Genomic DNA, 10276 nt, shown 5'->3' with positions numbered 1-10276 from the left:
ACGAACCCGTGTCCCCTGCATCGGCAGGCGGACTCTCAACCACTGCGCCACCAGGGAAGCCCCCTGGATTGACCCTTTTTGAAAGAGGAGTCAAAGGCCAAGCACCTCTGCCCCCGCCAGAAGTCCTCCTGGTCTAGAACTGTGGGTAAGAAGAGGGCAGACGTGGGGGGGTGGGGACACGGATGGGGCTCCGGTAGGGACAGCCTCCCTGCTTGCTCCCTTTCAGCACTGCCCCAGCCTACTCTGGGCCCTCCGTGAGCACTGGTGACAGAGGAGTGCCACTGGGCTGGAGGGAAGAGATGTTAGAACAGAACTCTCAGCCGCCACCCATTCCCATCCCCAGTAATAGCCACATATGCCTAAAAGCTGTCCTAAATTTCTCTGCTGAAGCACAGGTCTGTAGAAAATTCTAGATGTCTGTATCAACACCCTTCATTTTCTTGCAATCAGTCACTAGATTGCACCTCCTTCTCCCATCCCAGCTCCTAGACTTCTCTCTCATATGCCCCAGCTTCTGCTTTCTGAATTGTCCGTGTTACTCTCTACAAAACCCTCTCCAGACTCTCTATTGGCATCTTTCGTTGAGGAGCTTATGATGGGACCCATTTCTCCAGCAAAGTCCTGAATGGCAAAGACTACCTTTATTTCTTGGCAGAACCAATCAGGAATGGAATCACTGAGCAGGACACAGAAGAGGTGAGCCCAAGCGATGCCTGGCTTGCTGGTATTTTTGCCCTCTGCACTCTTATGTCTCTGAGGCTTCTCTTTTTTTCCTCCTTCCATTCAGGTGTCACAACATCCCAAAGTCCTGGCATATTCCCGTTCTGAATGCCAAACAGAGGCCAAACTTTCACAATACAGAAAGGACCCATTTCCAACCCAAGGACAAGGGTATTGAATTACAAAGCTCCTCTGGATAAAGTAGAACAAGAAACACCCCATATTCACCGGGTGTCTGAGAAGCAGAGAACAGGGCCTAGAGATAAGGAAAGCAGACTGAGAGGAACCCAATACCCCAGCCAAGTCACCCAGATACGCAGAATTTATAAACCTGTCTAGACGCAGGGGCTGGAACCTGCTGCTGACCCACTCTGGGGAATACAACTCATTGAAGACGATCCTGTGCTTACCTGTTAACTCATGGATGAATGTGCAACTGGCAGGCTAATAATAAGTCAATTCATTGAACAAATAGGTACCAAGCACCTACTATGTACAATGCACTGGGGACATAGAGAGGAGTAAGACAGACCCTACTTTCAGAGAGCTCAACATCAGTTTGGGAAGAGAGATGTGAACTTAGCAAAGTAAAATGCTAGCAAACACTTATACAGCACTGTGTTCAGAGGCTTAAAATACATCATCTCACTTAACCTTTCCAGCAACTCAGTGAGGAAGGTGCTATCATGCCCCCTATTTTGCAGATGACGAAATCACATCACAGGGAGGTGAAGTAACTTGCTCATGATACCAACGCTAGTAAGTGGTGGAGCTGAGCTTCATCCCGAGTCAAGATGGCTCCAGAGTCTGTGTCCTTGACAGCTCACCTCCTATACTGGGAGAGGAGCCAGACTTGAAGTGTGTCCAAAGCACTCTAGTGGGCAGAGGACAAGGGAATCCAAGGCGCTGAGCTGCAGAGAGACAGAGGGCTCCTCTGGGAAGGCGGCATGGAAGCTGGCACTGCATAATGAGGAGGGAAAGGTCAGGGCATTCTAGACTGGGAGTCAAAGGAACCAGTGAGGTCAGAGGGTCCGGGAAATGTGTGTTAGCCTCTCTAACTTAAATCTCAGAACAAGAGGGAATGGCTGGAGACAAAGCAGGCTGGGGTTAGACTGCAAAGGGCCTCGAATAAAGTTGAGAATCGATCTGCAGGTGATGGGGAGCTAGTGAAGGTTTGCGAGCAGGGTAGTGACATGATGGGGAGCAGAGAAAAGAGTATGGATGGAAGGCAGAGACCGCAGGGCGAGTGCTTTGGGGTCTATGGGAATAGTATTGATAAGAGATAAAGAGGCTCTGAACTTGAGGAGCCAGCGGTGGTGGAAAGGAAAGGAGGGGATGGATTCGAAAGGCAGAAAATCAACAAAACTTAGTGACCAACCAAAAGCTGGGGGATTTTTGTGAATTGTACGTTATCCTAGTGAGTAGTTGATCAGTAGTGCCATAGATCCCTAGGGGAAGAGAATCAGTAAAGAAAATGATGGATAAAGGATAAGTGATTCCCTTTCTTAGCTCCGGGGCTTTGTCGTATGTTAAACACAAAGTCTGGACACCCAGAGGAAGGCACCCTCCTGGCTTTTCCAAGTAGCCAAATGGGCTTGTAGTAGAAAACTTAGAGATGCAAAGGAGGAAATCTTATGTATTTATTTTTTCAGGAAGACATCCTGGTGACTGTCTTTAAGAGGAAGCAGGCTCTACCCAATGTCAAAAAAAAAAAAAAAAATCACAGAAGGGAAAGAGTAAGTCAGGTGAGAAATGTTAAAGGAATTAGGGGCCTTCCTGAGCATATGGTACAAAGAGAGTCTCCTTTTGCCACCCCTGTACCTCCTTGAGTGATTTAGGAGTTTTGTTCCAAAAGATACTGACTTGGTGACTGGTCAGTAAATCCTATTGGGACCAGTTAACATACAAGTAATACCTGTATTTGAATCTATACCAAAAATAAAATCACTAAACTACAAAAAGGAATTTTTTTTGCTTTTTTTTTTTTTTTTTTTTAAATAAAAAAGCCCTGAAATGTTTCTATGTATACTCATGTAGAATGGCTGATACATCTATCTATGCTATGACCACCATCTTAGGTGGGGAACGAGTTTTCCCAAAAGCAGACTTTGAACCAAGGATCCATGTGCAGGGGATTATTGAGGAAGTGCCCCCAGGAGAAACCAGGAAGGGAGTGGGAACTCAGCAAGGGGAAGAAGTCAGCAACGGTACCATCTTAGATAAAGTTCCAGATCCAGCCTGATCCCACTGGCAGCTCTGGAATGTCAGTTGCACCTCAGTTAGTCCTGCCTCCAGACAAAAGAGCTGGGCTTTCGTACTCCTACACTAGTCTGTCATTTTCTTGAACGGGGTAGAGGGTAGAGGAAGTATATAGCTCACAGGCACTGTGGCACTCCATAGGGGCAAAGAACCTCCATGTCCCTAATAAACACAGACTATTAGCATCAAAGCTACACACAAGGGCTTCCCTGGTGGCGCAGTGGTTAAGAATCTGCCTGCCAATGCAGGGGACACGAGTTCGAGCCCTGGTCTGGGAAGATCCCACATGCCGCGGAGCAACTTAAGCCCGTGAGCCACAACTACTGAGCCTGCGCGTCTGGCGCCTGTGCTCCGCAACGAGAGAGGCCGCGACAGTGAGAGGCCCACGCACCGCGATGAAGAGTGGCCCCCCCTCGCCGCAACTGGAGAAAGCCCTCGCACAGAAACGAAGACCCAACACGACCAAAAATAAAAATAAATTAATTAATTTTTTTAAAAAAAGCTGAGGCCCACGCACCGCGATGAAGAGTGGCCCCCCCTCGCCGCAACTGGAGAGAGCCCTCGCACAGAAACGAAGACCCAACACGACCAAAAATAAAAATTAATTAATTAATAACAAAAAAAAAGCTACACGCAAGCTGGGAAACAGACACACACAGCTGGTAAAAGACGGCTGAGAATATTTGGGTGGGCACCAGCTGTGTCCACTATATCTACATAAGACATGGATACATATACAGATACCGAGGGGTATACAATAACATCACTGCTCAGAGCAAAGATCTCTGGAACAGCAATAACCTTAAACCACTGTATGGCCCAGAGAGTCTGGTACAAAACAGTGTGAGTACAGAGAGTCTGAAAGGGTCAGAGGAAGGAACACTCAATCTACTGATGCAAGAGGCAGGATCCCCAAATTCAAGAGGCTGGAGCAAGGAGCAGAATCTGACAAGATGGAATGCAGCGAGAATACATCTACGGTCCTGACGTTGCATCCAAAATCAACAGTAACACCAACAGAGGACACAGGGGACCAGGCTCAGCAGTGTCATGTACTAAGCCTATCTGTGGAACTCAGCTGGGCCAGTAGCTCCACAGAAGCCCACCTCTCTATGACCCAGCACGTGTCCTCTAATGTCAAGATGACGTCAGAGGAAGGCAGGGTCTGGAACCAGAAAGGCAAAAGTCCTCACTGTGAGGTGCTGGACCATGCCTGGGAAGTGGCCTTCAGTTCTGGTGCCACGGTTTAAAGGAACAAGGACCATCCAGATGATTTCAGAAGAACACGACACAGATGATATAAGAACTTGACACTAAATAATGAGATTCAGGTGGCAGAACTGCGAATACTGTCCCTAGAGAAGAAAAGACTAGGGCCGGGGTTGGCGGGGAGGGCTGTTTGGTGACTTCAATTCTTGAAAGGCTGGCACTGTGGCAGAGTGGTTAAACTTGTTCTGTGTAACCCAAAATGTAGAATGGGGCCCAGTAAGAGCTACAGGGAGATGGAGTTCAATGCAATCTAAGAAATACTTTAATAGCCAGAGCTAGCCAAGGAGAGGGGATCAAGGAAAGAAATTGCTCAGGGTGGAAATGATGGGCAGGACCAACTTGTGAGGCAGGCAGGGCATTCCCCATGACTAGAGTGTGGCTCTAGCGGGCTCCCCAAGCCCGGCTGCACACTAGAGCCACCTGAGGTCTTGGTAACAATATATTTCTGGGCCCTGACACTCTGATTTAGTGGATCTGGGATGATGCCCCGAAATTCACATTCTAATAAGCTTCCCAAACTTCTTCTTATGCCATCAGCCAGTGTTTGTGCAAGGACCAGGGCGAAGACATCTCATCAAGGATGACGAGAGAGAACTCAGGCATCAGGTAAGGAAGGGGGCATAGAGTAGATGCAGTTAGTCCCTTCAAATTCTAGAAACGTGTGGCCCTGGGATTGTGGAATTCTAGTTTTTGCATCAGGGAAGTCAGTCTGAGGAACAGTGTTTAACAAAGGGGGACTCCGGAGCCAAACTAACCAGAGTGTCTATTCAGGCTCTGCCACATATTAGGGTCCTGGGTACGTCATCTCCACTCTCCAAGGCTTAATCTCCTCTCCTGTGAAATGGGAGATAATAGTACCACCTCTTAGAGTCATTATGAGGCTTGAATGAGAGTATAAAATACAAACGATACGACTATAGTATGTCGTGAAGTCCCTTCTAAAGAAAACTATGGATTGCCTGGTCATGTGTGGGGTAATGCTGAGTATAAAGAGGACGGAACACTCCTTTAGATTTGGAACAACTTCTTCAAAGCTAGTATGTTGAGTGTTCCTTACCACTGCTAATGTAAGACATTGGGAAAACAAAAAAAGCGATTCTTTCCCTATATTTGGTTTGCTCTATTAAGAGAGATTAATAAAGAGAACTTATCTGCTCTTAGCATGTAACAAAAGAGGACCATATAACTTCACAACAAAACAGCATTCATTACTTTTTAATCCTAAGAAGACCAACAATACTCCTTAACATTATTTTCTGCCTTTATACCTCTAATGAACTCATGCAAACAGGTCTCCTCTCACTGCAGCTGCTGAGGCAAGTATACAATTTACTATAAAACATGACATAGGGATACGAACAGTTACTTCTCGAAGTTCAGTTTACACTGCCCCAGGTATCCATCTGGCCCCGTCCTGCCTGCGGGGGTCTTTCTGATACACCACTAGTCACTCCAGGCAGGGCCTCTGTATGTGATTGTGAAAGTTGTTCACAGCAACAGGACTTCAGGCTATAAGAGGGACTGTACCCTTGACAAGCTGTGCCCCCAGCACTGAGCTGTGTCTGCTAGAGGAAGGGATGCCATTTCTAATCCACACACAGCCATATGGGCTGGTGTGGCCCTGCCTGGAATGGGGGGGGCGGGGCACATATACTCTATTTCTGTGCAAAATCCCTCCCCCAAAAAACCCCATTCCGGCCACAGGCCTCCCCAGTTCAGTTAATGAGGACTCTGTTCTTCTAGTTGCTCAGGCCAAAATCCCTGGAGTCATCTATGATTTCTCCTTTTAATCTCATAGCTTACATTTTATCTATCTGGCTTTACCTTCAAAGCATCTCCAAAACCTAAACCCTTTTCATCAGCAACATTTAAGCCACCACCGCCTCTCCTCTGGATCCTTGAAAGAGCTTCCTAACTGGTCTTTCGCCTCCGCCCCCTCTAGTCAGTCCACCCACAACACGGAGGCCACTGTGATCCTTTTAAACCCACACTCCTCTGTGTAAACCCTTCCAATGGCTTCACAGCTCTTCAGATAAAAGCCCAAGTCTTGAGCACTCGGCTTGTGCCTATCTCCCCTAACTAAGATCCAAGGTCTACGAGGGCAGGGGTTTTCATCTGTTTTGTTCATTCCTCTAATCCCAGTGTCTACAACAGTGCCTGGCACAGAGCAGACATTCAGTAGATCATTCTACAGTGAGTGAGTGGTTTTTTTGCCACGGGCCCCAGGGCTGCAGCATGTTCAGATCAGTCCATTCCAGATCCCAGCCCCTCTGGAGAGGGGTGCTGTTGGCATCCATTGCTCACAGACCTGGAAAAACATCTACTTCTGGTCCAAACCTCCCCTAATGTGGTTACTTCTGCCTGCCCCCTGCAAGTCATCTCCTCCCCCTCCCCTTCAAGAGCAAATGTCACCAATCTCCCAGTACGTCAGGGCTTTACGGAACAAAAGCACTCCTGATTTGGACCCACACAAAAGGCCTTGCAGCAGTGCAATAGAAAGGCTTGGGGAAATGGAAAAACAGTTACAGGAGTAAAAACAAGGGAAAAGTTAATCACTCCATCAGTTATGCTGTGGCACACCTTAACACTGGCTTGCACTCACTAGTCCCCAGGTCACCCTCCTCCAGCGTGAGTGAGCCCCTCATGGCAGAGACTACTCACTCATCAGAGCAGGCATCTGTGGCCCAGGGACGAACACAATGCCAACCCCCCTCCCCCCCACCAAACCCTGCAACTGGCAGAGGAGCAGAGGGGAGCGGAGGGCCTGGGAGGCTGCAGCATCTCTCCCCCAGACACACTGGTTCTCTGCCTTCCACACAGAATGTCAGGGCAGCCCCTACCTCATCGGCTCTCTCAGCTGGGTCACGTCACCATGACCCTTCCTGAGAGCCACTCAGCTACCCCTGTGCCTGTCAGAGCCAGGAGCCTGGGGAGTGAGTATCATGGTGCTATGGGTTTTCAAGTCCATTCAGGGTGGATCAGACGGGGCCAGACAGGGTTTGCTACAGGGGCAGCAAGAGAACTTACCCCGGCTGTGGGCACTGATGAGGAGGCTGGGTTTAGCTGAAAGAGGGGAGGCTAGGCACGTAAGCAACTTGTGGTCGCAGCCCCAGGTAGACTGAGCCCAGCAACAGGGAATCCCAGAAGAGGCCTGGGAAGCACCAGGGTGGCTGCCAGAGAGCTGCGGGGCTACAGGCAAGAAGCAGGGCTCAGTACAGATGACCAACATGTCCCAGTTTGCCTGGGATTTTCTTGGCTTTAGTACTGGAAGTCCCATGTCTCAGGAAACCCCATTAGTCCCAGGCAAACCAGGACCAGAAACAGGGAGCACTGCCACACCCCAGTGTGCAGAAGGGACGCTGCGGAGACACAGAACAGTGACGCCAGAAGAGTGACCCAGACAGGAAAGCCCAGTTGTAAAACACAGGACGGATGAGAGAAATTGAGCTCAGAGAGAGGTGAGATTAAGTCCCCTCAAGGAGGTTAAAAGGTATTCCATTTTTAAAAGTTTCTGGGGCTTCCCTGGTGGTGCAGTGGTTAAGAATCCGCCTGTCAATGCAGGGGACACAGGTTCGAGCCCTGGCCCGGGAAGAGCCCACATGCCACAGAGTAACTAAGCCCATGCACCACAACTACTGAGCCTGTGCTCTAGAGCCCTCGAGCCACAGCTACTGAGCCTGTGTGCTGCAACTACTGAAGCCCGTGCGCCTAAAGCCCGTACTCTGCAACAAGAGAAGCCACCGCAATAAGAAGCCCGTGCACTGCAACGAAGGGTAGCCCCTACTCACCGCAACTAGAGAAAGACCGCATGCAGCAACAAAGACCCAACGCAGCCGAAAAAATAAATCAATAAAATAAATTTAAAATAAAAAAAAAAAGTTTCTGCAGACAAGTGAAATCAGGCAGATACAGATTAAATGAAAGTAGGCAGATTTAAGATAGGACTTATTGCCCTCAAGTAGCTGGAGCATCTTCCAAAGATAACTAACTGTGCAGTGCTTCTCCAGCTTAACTGACCACAGGATGCTCCCTGCCCATGGCAAAACTAATACAAGCAGCCCACAGGACACTAGCAAAACACAAAGCTCAGCTGGAGAGACCCTGCTCTAAGGCAACTTTTTCAGAAAGCTGCCTTATCTGGAAAGAGAAGTTCACACAGAGTCTGATTACATGGGTTAATAATTGTCCGGCCCGAGAGGCAGGTCGAAGGGCAAAGTCACCGTTCAAGACAGGACAGTGGAAGTTGAGCCCTGCTGTCTCCAATACGGTGCTGTGTCTGGAGTCATCCATTTATCAGAGGTTAATGTACTGAGGCTTAGGACTGCTAACGCTGTAACAAGTACCCCAGCTGGAAGTCAGCTTATCCAATAACCCTTTCCCCAGAGAAGGGAGGGGCCCATCTAACCCCGGGAGTGAAGAGGTGAAGAGAAGCCACACTAAACACTGAGCAGGTGCATGATAGGTAGAGCGCCCCCAATGGTGCTCTACGGCTTCCACGTTTGCCTTGACCATATGGTTGGAGAGAAGCAGCTGGATTTGATGTGACAGGGAGTAGGGAAGTACAGAAGGGTCTGGAACAACACTGAGCCTTGATGGGCCGCCTGGCACCAGCAAAGCAGGCTCACTGTGGGGAGCCTTGCGGAGGACTGCTGGGGCCCTTGGGGGAAGCTGGGTGGCCGTCTTCTGCAAGCGCAGTTTGCCCTCCCATGGACAAGTGACTGTTAGTAGAGCCCTTGAGTGAGTCTTCATGGGCTCATGATTAAGTTCTTATTAGGTATGAGGTATAGACCTACCCGAGGAGAGGTGGAGAGACCCATGGACTGGAGGCCAGGAGACCTGGGTTCTGATGGTGGCCCTGACCCTATCTGCGTCCACCTGAAGTCTCGTCACCTCTCTGGGGCTTCATTTCCATGTGATAACGGAGGGTTTTTGGACTGGATGTGCTCTAAGGCTGCTTTTTAGCTTTGACGTTCCAAAAGCATCAATGAAACGATCCCAAACGCTTCTTTGTTGTTATGTATTGGGGTTATAAACTGCCGTTTCCCCAGAGTTGTAAGCAGTTTAATCTTATAATGGGTCAGGCCTCTGTGGCACTGGGCAGAGTGGCAGGCTAGATGCCTGAAAAAAAAGTAGATACATGTCCATCACTGGATGTTCAGATCACAATGCAGGAGGAGACGGCTGCACAGGAGTCCTACACCCTCCATATCCTATAGCCCAGCAGCCTTGGAACACAGCTTTCCATGCTTTCTGGAACATGGTAGGTACCTTTACACTTCCATGCCTCCACATGTCTTGGGCTCCCTGGGACACACACCCTGAGGTAGGCTTATGTGCAGAAGGGTTTTGGGGGTACATACCTCTCCTGGAGTGATGGGACCAGGATTGGTAGAAGAAGGGGCTGACCTGAGAGACCTCGGCCGAGCCCGTGGGGCTGATCCTCTGCAGCTGGGTTGGCCCTTCAGTGCTGTGCTCAACTGAGGCAAGGGGGCCGGCCCTTTGGACTCACCTAATGACCAATCCCTGGATTCAGGCTTCCCCTGGGGAGGGAGCCTAACATTGGGCAAGGCATCTCGCTCCAGCCAAGGGCAAGTCCGTTGAGCCATCAGCATCCATTGCTCCTGGCAGCTGGGGGAGTGAGAGAGTGGTGCTCAGCAGCCTGCAGCATCCACCACAGTGCCTTTGCTCATGCTTCTCCCGCCCCTTCCTTATCTCCCCAGCTTCGCCCCTCCATCACTGCTGTTGCAGTGCTTCTCCCAGTGATTCATAATTCTTTGCAGCCCTATTCCTCAAGGGTAGGGCTGCCTTATGCATCTCTGTTGCACCAGACAGTCACATGGTGCCTGGCAGGCAGCTGGAAGCAAATAGAATATATTGAATAAGAGTGAGGTCTCTGCATCAGACTATGAGTTCAAATCCCAGGGCTACCCGCTGTGAGGGTAATCAATGTCCTTCCCTGAGCCTCAGTTTCCCAACCTGTAAACTGGGAGAAATGGCAATTATCACTGCCTTTTAGGTTGTTAGGATT

This window comes from Physeter macrocephalus, chromosome 11 (genome assembly GCF_002837175.3).
Source record: "Physeter macrocephalus isolate SW-GA chromosome 11, ASM283717v5, whole genome shotgun sequence".
NCBI classification, from domain to species: domain Eukaryota; kingdom Metazoa; phylum Chordata; class Mammalia; order Artiodactyla; family Physeteridae; genus Physeter; species Physeter macrocephalus.
This window is presented reverse-complemented; position numbering follows the sequence as displayed.